The sequence below is a fragment of the Canis lupus genome, unplaced genomic scaffold (genome assembly GCF_011100685.1).
Source record: "Canis lupus familiaris isolate Mischka breed German Shepherd unplaced genomic scaffold, alternate assembly UU_Cfam_GSD_1.0 chrUn_S1757H1953, whole genome shotgun sequence".
Lineage (NCBI taxonomy): Eukaryota > Metazoa > Chordata > Mammalia > Carnivora > Canidae > Canis > Canis lupus.
Window position 1 is genome coordinate 128,340 of NW_023330609.1, and position 10,058 is coordinate 138,397.

Below are 10,058 nucleotides of genomic sequence, written 5' to 3' on the forward strand. Positions count from 1 at the left end.
TTTTCCTCTTTCTTTTCTCAATTCTGTCCACAGATACCAGATTAATTTTTAATGCCCCTCTCTTATCTTATGACTCATTTGCATAAGAACCTAAATGATTCCTGTATGCCCCCCAAATCCCCCCACCCCTGCCAGTATTAAACTCCTTAGTGTAGTATATAGGCTGTCTGCAATTTAATTCAACTGATCCTTCCAATCCTCTATCATAATGTAAGAACTTACATTTAACACTGCATTAGGGACATGTACTTTGATGACTTTTTGCATGTATTTTCTGATTTGTAGCTGACAATAATTATATGAGATATGTAGTATGTATGCTGATTTTTTTCAGATGAAGAAACTAAAATATAAAAAGTTTGCACCATCACCTATTTCCACACAGATAATGAATGCTGGCTCTGGGATTAAACTTAGTGTTATTTGATCTCACTTGTTCACTACAGTAAGTTAAATAATGGCCCCCAAAGATATCAGGTCCTAAACCCTGGAACCTGTAAAACCTGATATCTTATTTAGCAAAGCCTATGCAGACACATCTGCATAATTAAAGTAACAATCTGGAGGTGGAGCAATTACCTGAATTAAATGGATGAACTCTTAATGCAATCACAAGTGTCACTACAAAAGTGAGGCAGATAGAGACTGGACACAGACACTAGAGGAGGCAGCAATGTGACCATGGAGGCAGAAGATGGGAGTGATGTGACTACAAACAAGAAATGGCAGCAGCTACCAGAGCCTTCAGAGGGGAGTACTCCTCTCTAATACCTTGCTTTTGGCTCAGTGATATTTATTTCAGACTTTTGGCCTCTGGAACTGGAAAATTGTTTTTCTATTGTTTAAAGCCTCCAAGTTTGTGATCATTTATTACAGCAGCCACGGAAATTAATGCAAGAACAGAAACTCTGTTCTACACTGCCACCTATAGGCAAATTCTCTGGTTCCCAAATCAGAATCCTCTCAGTAGGAATTAGATGGCCACAGACTCTGGATACAGGGACATTTACTTCCACGTCTGCAGTAATAAATCTTGGGTAGAAACGTCAGATAACCCAAACCTGAAGGAATGACGGTACCAGAGTCCAGGGATACTCTTCAAAAAAAAAAAGGCATCAAATTAGAATTAGAGAAGCATCGCAGAAGACATAGGCCAAGAGCAACCCTAAATAATGATGTTAGCTTCCTTTACTTGTTATACTGAAGGAAAAGTTGATTCTTGAACTTGTCAGTCCTAATCCTGCAAGATAGAGAGAGCTACTTGTTTCTTTTTTTTTTAATTTTTTATTAATTTATGATAGTCACAGAGAGAGAGCGAGAGAGAGAGGAGGCAGAGAGAGAAGCAGGCTCCATGCACCGGGAGCCCGACGTGGGATTCGATCCCGGGTCTCCAGGATCGCGCCCTGGGCCAAAGGCAGGCGCCAAACCGCTGCGCCACCCAGGGATCCCGAGCTACTTGTTTCTAAAGGGAGAGATTCCCATGTAAGAACAAACTAGTAAGGTAGGTTTTAATGAATGTAGTCACATGTACTCATTGTTGGGTGAACAGCTTGCAAGTAGGTGTATGGTGTTAATGACGTGGCAACATAAAAACAGATCTCTGGGTATATGTAAAGCTTTGGGCTTTGACTGATTCTACTCAACATGTACATCATTAAGTGCTAGCAACAGAAAGACACCAGGATCAAGATGCAGATTTCGTCACCTAGGGCTACACATCATTCAGTGACAAATTATAATAAATTAAACCAGATTGAATTTATAGGCACAGCTTGGAGATATTGTGTCTTCAATTCCAGACCACCAAAATGAAGCAAGTATCTCATGAAAGTGAATCAACTGAATTTTTTTTGGTTTTGCACTGCATATAAAGGTTATGTGTATACAATATTGAAGTCTATTAAAGTGTGCAATAGCATTATGTCCAAAAAAACACAATGTATATACCTTAAATTTAAAAATACTTTATTACTGAGATGCACGGGTGGTCCAGTGGTTGAGCAATCTGCCTTCAGCTCAGGGCATGATCTTGGAGTCCCAGGATGGAGTCCCACATGGGGTTCCCCACAGGGAATCTGCTTCTCCCTATGCCTAGGTCTATGCCTCGTTCTCTTTCTGCATCTCTCATGAATAAATAATAAAAAATAAAAATACCTTTATTACTAACAAATGCTAACCATCATGTGAACTTTCAGTTGGTTGCAATCACTGATCATAGATCCACGTAACAAATTAAGTAATAATGAGTAAGTTTGAACTGCAAGAAGGACACAGAGACATGAAGTGAGAAATGCTGTTGAAATAAAATAACACCAAAAGACTTGCTCAATGCACGTTTGCCACAAACTTCATTTGTAAAAAAAAAAAAAAAAAAAAAAAAAAGATTTGTGTGAAGCACGATAAAATAAGGTATTGTCTATATAAAAAAGTGTTTTAAAGTGATTAGTTATTAAAGAAAAAAGGGTTTTTTTTTTCTCATAACATTTATCAAAATAAATTCTCAGATGAATTAAAGGCATAATTGTGAAACAATGAAACTACTGAATATAGTTGATAATATAGGTGAATTTTATATGAACATGGATAGAGAAAGCCTTTTTAAGCATTAAAAGTCATAATGACTATCACCAAGATGGCAAGAAAAATGATCTTCTCCAGTTTCCCTCAGAGAAAAACCAACTAGGAGTATCTATAGTCAAGGCATCTTTGTGAAAGTCCTAGAACAAGGATGAGGCTGGAGTATCTACTTGGCTCAGAAAAAAAATAAATAAAATAATGCATTTGAAGGGTAAAAGGAGCAGTTTTACTTTGACCTAATCACCCTTTCCCAAAACCAGTGCAGTACAGCACAAAGATATACTCCCAGAAACCTCTGATTTCTCCAGTGTGAAAAAGCCCAAGGGAGGGTATCCAGCTTCTCCACTGTTATGAGTGCTTCTAAGGATGCCTACCCTTCAGTCTCATTCTCACAGGGACCACTGGAGAAATAAATAGCATAAGACTTTCAAGCATCAGAGATGGAGAGGGAGAAAGGGGCTCATAGCAATTAAGGCAGGGATCATGGTAAGCTGTGGTTTGGGGAGTGTAAGTACCTGAACAGAGCTCTTAGCTAAGAGCCAGGAGTGAGAGCCATTTGGAGAACCAAAGTGATGGTGCTCACTTCAGCAGCACATATACTAAAATGCGGAATGATACAGAGAAGATTAGCATGGCCTTGCACAAGGGATAACATGCAGCATCCATATTTTTTCAACTTCTGGTCTTTTGGCCTTGTCAGAATCACCCAGGGTGAAAGTTTACTTAGGTCATGGTTGATATTCTTGACTCAGCCCCGCTCACATACAAGCCACTCTGCACTTAGCAAAATGACTAGAAGGAAGAATTCAACACAAAAGAAAGAATCAGAAACAGTACTCTCTGCCACAGAAGTTTACAGAATTTAGATTACAATTCAGTATCAGAAAGTCAATTCAGAAGCACAATTATAAAGCTACTAGTAGCTCTGGAAAAAAAGCATAAAGGATTCAAGAGACTTCATAACTGCAGAAATTAGATCTAATCAGGATGATATTAAAAATCAATTAAATGAGATGCAATCCAAACTGGAGGTCCTAATGATGAGGGTTAATGAGGTAGAAGAAAGAGTGAGAGATATACAACACAAGTTTATGGCAAGGAGGAAGCTGAGGAAAAAAGAGAAAAACAATTAAAAGACCATGAGGAAAGGTTAAGGGAAATAAATGATAGCCTGAGAAGGAAAAATCTACATATTGAACAAATCATAGCTGAGAACTTCCCTAATTTGGAGAGGGAAACAGGCATTCAGATCCAGGAGATAGAGATATCCTCTATCAATAAAATAAAAAATAAAATAAAATAAAATAAAATAAAATAAAATCAATAAAAACCGTTCAACACCTCAACATTTAATAGTGAAACTTGCAAATTTCAAAGATAAAGAGAAAATCCTTAACGTGGTAAGAGACAAGAGATCCATAACTTATATGGGGAAAAATATCAGATTAACAGCAGACCTCTCCACAAAGACCTGGCAGACCAGAAAGGGCTGGCAGGATATCAGGTCTTAAATGAGAAGAACATACAGCCGAGAATACTCTATCCAGCAAGGCTCTCATTCATAATAGAAGGAGAGATAAAGAGCTTCCAAGAGATGCAGAAACTGGAAGAATATGTGACCACTAAACTAGCTCTGCAAGAAATGTTAAGGGGGACCCTGTAAAATAAATAGGAAGCCCAAAGAACCTACCCACAAAAACAAGGACTGAATAGGTATTATGGTGACACTAAGTTCATATCTATCAATAGTTACTCTGAACATGAATGGGCTAAATGATCCCACCAAAAGACACAGGGTTTCAGGCTGGATAAAAAAGCAAGACCCATCCATTTGCTGTCTACAAGAGACTCATTTGAGACCTAAGGACACCTCCAACCTGAAAATGAAAGGGTGGAGAACCATTAACGTTCAAATGGTCCTCAAAAGAAAGCTGGGGTGGCAATCCTCCTATCAGATAAAGGTTATCCCAAAGACTGTAGTAAGAGATGAAGAGGGACACTATGTCATACTCAAAGGGTCTATCCAACAAGAAGACTTAACAATCATGAATATTTATGCCCCTAATGTGGGAGCTGCCAAGTATATCAAACAATTAATAACCAAAGTAAAGACATATTAAATTATAATACACTAATAGTAGGAAACTTCAACCTAGCACTTGCGGCAAATGACAGATCTTCTAAGCACAACATCACCAAAGAAACAAGAGCTTTAAATGATACACTGGATCATATGGATTTCACAGATATCTACAGAACTTTAGGTCCAAACACAACTGAACACACATTCTTCTCAAGTGCACATGGGACTTTCTCTGGAATAGACCATATTGGCTTACAAACCAGGTCTCAGGCAATACCAAAAGATTGGGATTGTTCCCTGCATATTTTCAGACCACCATGCTTTGAAACTTAAACTCAATCACAAGAAGGAATCTGGAAGAAACTCAAACACATGGAGGTTAAAGTGCAGCCTGCTAAAAGATGAAAGAGTCAACCAGGAAATTAGAGAAGAATTAAAAAGATTCATGGAAACTAATGAGAATGAAGATACAACCATTCAAAATCTTTGGGATACAGCAAAAGCAGTCCTGAGAGGGAAATACATCACAATATAAGCATCCCTCAAAAAATTGGAAAAAACAAATACACAAGCTAACCTTGCACCTAAAGGAACTGCAGAAAGGACAGCAAATAAACCTATACCAAGTAGAAGAAGAGAGTTAATAAAGATTCGAGCAGAACTCAATGAAGTAGAGACCAGAAGAACTGTAGAACAGATCAACAAAACCAGGAGTTGGTTCTTTGAAAGAATTTGTAAGAGAGATAAACCATTATTCAGTCTATTGAAAGAAGGAGAAAGGACTCAAATTATAATATTATGAATGAAAGGTGAGAAATCACAACCAATACCAATGAAATACAAAATTTAAAATAAAAAAAACCATGTAATTTTATATATATATATAATAAAAATATTATTATAATATTTTAATAAAGCAATTTATTTATACACCAATAAATTAGTCAATCTAGAAGAAACAGACACATTTCTGGAAAACCACAAACGACCAAAACTGGAACAGGAAGAAACAGAAAACCTGAACAGGCCAATAACCAGGGAGGAAATTGAAGCAGTCATCAAAAACCTCCCAAGACACAAAAGTCCAGAGCCAGATGGCTTCCCAGGGGAATTCTATTAAATATTTAAAGAAGAAACAAAACCTATTCTACTAAAGCTGTTCTGAAAGATAGAAAGGGACGGAATACTTCCAGACTCATTTTATGAAGGCAGCATCACCTTAATTCCAAAACCAAAGACCCCACCAAAAAGGAGAATATAGACCAATATCCCTGATTAACACAGTTGCAAAAATTCTCAAAAATATACTAGCCAATAGGATCCAACAGTACATTAAGAAGATTATTCACCGTGACTAAGCAGGATTTATCCCTGGAATGCAAGGCTGGTTCAACACTCTTAAAACAATCAACGTGATAGATCATATCAACAAGAGAAAAAACAAGAACCATATGATACTCTCAATAGATGCAGAGAAAACATTTTTTAAAAGATTTTATTTCTTCATGAGACACACACATACACACACAGAGAGAGAGAGAGAGAGAGAGACAGAGACACAGGCAGAGGGAGAAGCAGGCTCCACGTAGGGAGCCCAAGGTGGATTCGATCCTGGGACTCCAGGATCAGGCCCTGGGCTGTAGGCGGTGCTAAACCACTGAGCCACCCGGGGGGCCCCAGAGAAAGCATTTGACAAAATACAGCATCCATTCCTGATCAAAACTCTTCAGAGTGTAGGGAAGGAGGGAATATTCCTCACCACCTTAAAAGTCATCTATGAAAAGCACACAGCAAATATCATTCTCAATGGTTGGAAATACTGAGAGCCTTTCCCCTAAGATCAGGAACACGACAAGGATGTCCACTCTCACCACTGCTATTCAACATAGTACTGGAAGTCCTAGCCTCAGCAATCAGACAACAAAAAGAAATAAAAGGCATTGAAATTGCAAAGAAGTAGTCAAACTCTCCCTCTTCACAGATGACATGGTAAGGTACCTATAAAACCCAAAGACTCTACCCCAAGATTGCTAGAACTCATACAGCATTTCGGCAATGTGGCAGGATACAAAATCAATGCTCAGAAGTCAGTGGCATTTCTATACAGTAATAATGAGACTGAAGAAAGAGAAATTAATCAATACCAAAATCCCATTCAGGTTTATTGCACCCAAGCATAAGATACCTAGGAATAAACTTAACCAAAGTGATAAAGGATGTATACCCTAAAAACTACAGAATGCTTCTGAAAGAAATTGAGGAAGACACAAAGAGATGGAAAATATTCCATGCTCATGGATTGGAAGAATTAATACTGTGAAAATTTCTCTGCTACCCAGGGCTATTTACACATTTAATGCAATCCCTATCAAAATACCATAGACTTTCTTCAGAGAGTTGGAACAAATCATCTTCAGATTTGTGTGGAATCAAAAAAAGACCCTGAATAGCCAGGGGAATTTTGAAAAAGAAAACCAGAGCAGGGGGCATCACAATGTTGGATTTCAAGTTGTACTACAAAGCTGTGATGATCAAGACAGTGTGGTACTGGCACAAAAACAGACACGTAGATCAGTGGAACAGAATACAGAACCCAGAAACGGGCCCTCAACTCTATGGTCAACTAATATTCAACAAAGCAGAAAAGACTATCTCCTGGAAAAAGGACAGTCTCTTCAATAAATGGTGCTGGGAAAATTGGACAGCCATGTGCAGAGGAATGAAACTAGACCATTCTCTTACACCATACACAAAGATAAACTCAAAATGGATGAAAGATCTAAATATGAGACAAGAATCCATCCAAATCCTAGAGGAGAACACAGGCAACACCCTTTTTGAACTTGGCCACAGAAACTTCTTGCAAGATACATCTGTGAAAGCAAGGGAAACAAAAGCAAAAATGAATTCTTGGGCCTTCATCAAGATAAAAAGCTTCTGCGCAGCAAAAGAAACAGTCAACAAAACTAAAAGACAACCTACAGAATGGGAGAAGATATTTGCAAATGACATATCAGATAAAGGGCTAGTATCCAAGATCTAAAAAGAACTTAGTAAACTCAACAGCAAAGAAACAAACAATCCAATCATGAAATGGGCAAAAGACATGAACAGAAATCTCACAGAGGAAGACATAGACAAGCACATGAGAAAATGCTCTGCATCACTTGCCATCAGGGAAGTACAAATCAAAACCACAATGAGATACCACCTCCCACCAGTGAGAATGGGGCAAATTAACAAGGCAGGAAACAACAAATGTTGGAGAGGATGCGGAGAAAAGGGAACCCTCTTGCACTGTTGGTGGGAATGTGAACTGGTGCAACCACCCGGGAAAACTGTGTGGAGGTTCCTCAAACAGTTCAAAATAGAGCTGCCTTATGACTCAGCAATTGCACTGCTTGGGGTTTTACCCCAAAGATACAGATGCAGTGAAAGACCGAGACACCTGCACCCCAATGTTTATAGCAGCAATGTCCACAGTAGCCAAACTGTAGAAAGAGCTTCAGTGCCCATTAAAAGATTAATGGATAAAGAAGATGTGATCTATATACACAATGGAATATTACTCAGCCATTTAAATGACAAATACCCTCCATTTGTTTCAATGTGGATGGAACTGGAGGGTATTATGCTGAGTGATGTAAGTCAATCGGAGAAGGACAAACATTATATGGTTTCATTCATATGGGGAATATAAAAATAGTGAAAAGGATTAAAGCAGAAAGGAGAGAAAATGCGTTGGAAATATCAGAGAGGGAGACATAACATGAGAGACTCCTAATTCTGGGAAACAAGGGGTAGTGGAAGGGGAGGTGGGTGAGGAAATGCGGTGACTAGGTGATGGGCACTGAGGATGGCATTTGATGGGAAGAGCACTTGGTGTTATACTATATGTTGGCAAATCAAACTCTAATAAATAAAAAATATACAAAAAAATGAGAAGCGAAGAAAAAAAAAGTGATGACGCCCCAACCCAACTGGCTGGGTTTGGTTCTGTGTGTCCACCTAAAGGTCTCTATAAGGAATGCCTGGGTGGCTCAGTGGTTTAGCCTGCCTTCGGCCCAGGGCATGATCCTGGAGTCCTGGGATCAAGTTCCGCATCAGGCTCCCGGCATGGAGCCTGCTTCTCCCTCTGCCTGTGTCTCTGCCTCTCTCTGTGTGTCTTTAATGAATAAATAAATAAAATCTTTAAAAAACAAAAACAAACAAACAAAAAAACAAAGGTCTCTATAGACAGAGCCATCTTACAGCCTGCTCACACAGGGAAGGAAGTCAGCAAACCCACCCAGTGTGGTACACTGCCTCACCTAGGAGCCTAATCAATGATCTATGAGAGGTCACACAGCCCAGGCTATGACCTCACCTAGACAAAGAGCCAACCCAGTAGCTCTGTTCAATTGTTGAGCAGAGACTACAGCCCTTCTTATTCAGGACACCTCAATAGTGACCATGGACATCCTTGGAGCTCAACATACAGGACACAGAGCATAGCCAATGGCCCTGTCCAGCACTAGAACCCAGCCCACAGCCTTGCCTGATTGCTGAGCACAGCCTGAGGTCCCCCCTAATCCCAAAGAGACTTTACCTGAATGCCGAGTCATGCCAGAGGCACATCTGGATTGGGGGCACAGCCTGTACTCTCACCCTACCAGGGCCAATTGCAGACCCAGCCTGCAGCCCCACTCATAAGCAAAGTAAAAACTAGTAGCACCACTCTGCCTGTGACTCCAGCCCACCAGAGGTGAATGCTGATCCAGCTAATGGCTCCACCTGACCATGAAGCCAATACAAAGCCACTCAACCAGGGAGCCAGCCAGCAAGCAGCCCAATCTGAATGCCAAGCTGAGTCAGCAGGCTCACCTAACCAAAGAGCTCAGCCAGGAGTACTCCTATCTCAGAGAAGAGACAGAAGCCTCACCAAATTAGAGACCCTAACAGTAAGCCCCTCCTGCCCTCAGTTACTTCCATCTGACCCATCCAAGCCCCACAGTGAACTATTATTGGTTTAAAAGAGAATGCTGAAACTATAAGATAGGGTACATAAGCCTCATGGCACTAACAAAGAAAAACCCTGTAGTAGATGAGCAAAGTATTGAGATAGAAGAATCAAAGCACACCACCACAAAGGGTCATCAAATCAGAAAAATAAGACAGCAAGGGACAAAGAAGAGAATATAGGAATTACAAAACAGTCAGAAAAAAACAATTAACAAAAGTTAAAAAGAAAAGAATACAATTAACAAAATGGCCATAGTAAGGCCCTACCTATCAATAATTACTTTAACATTGGTGGATGAAATTCTCCAATCCAAAAACCTAGAGAGGCTGGGATGGTTAAAAAAAAAAAAAACAGGAAACTAGATCCAACAATATGCTGTCTACAAGAGATTCACTA

The 10,058-nt window shown here is 39.4% G+C and overlaps 1 non-coding gene across 1 annotated transcript; it reads left to right on the forward strand.

Annotated features, from left to right (window-relative positions):
* The first annotated feature begins 3,152 nt into the window (after positions 1-3,152).
* Positions 3,153-3,260, forward strand: LOC119878636. Its single transcript, XR_005387032.1, has one exon. It is a non-coding gene; the product is annotated as a U6 spliceosomal RNA (small nuclear RNA).
* The last annotated feature ends 6,798 nt before the right edge of the window (positions 3,261-10,058 follow it).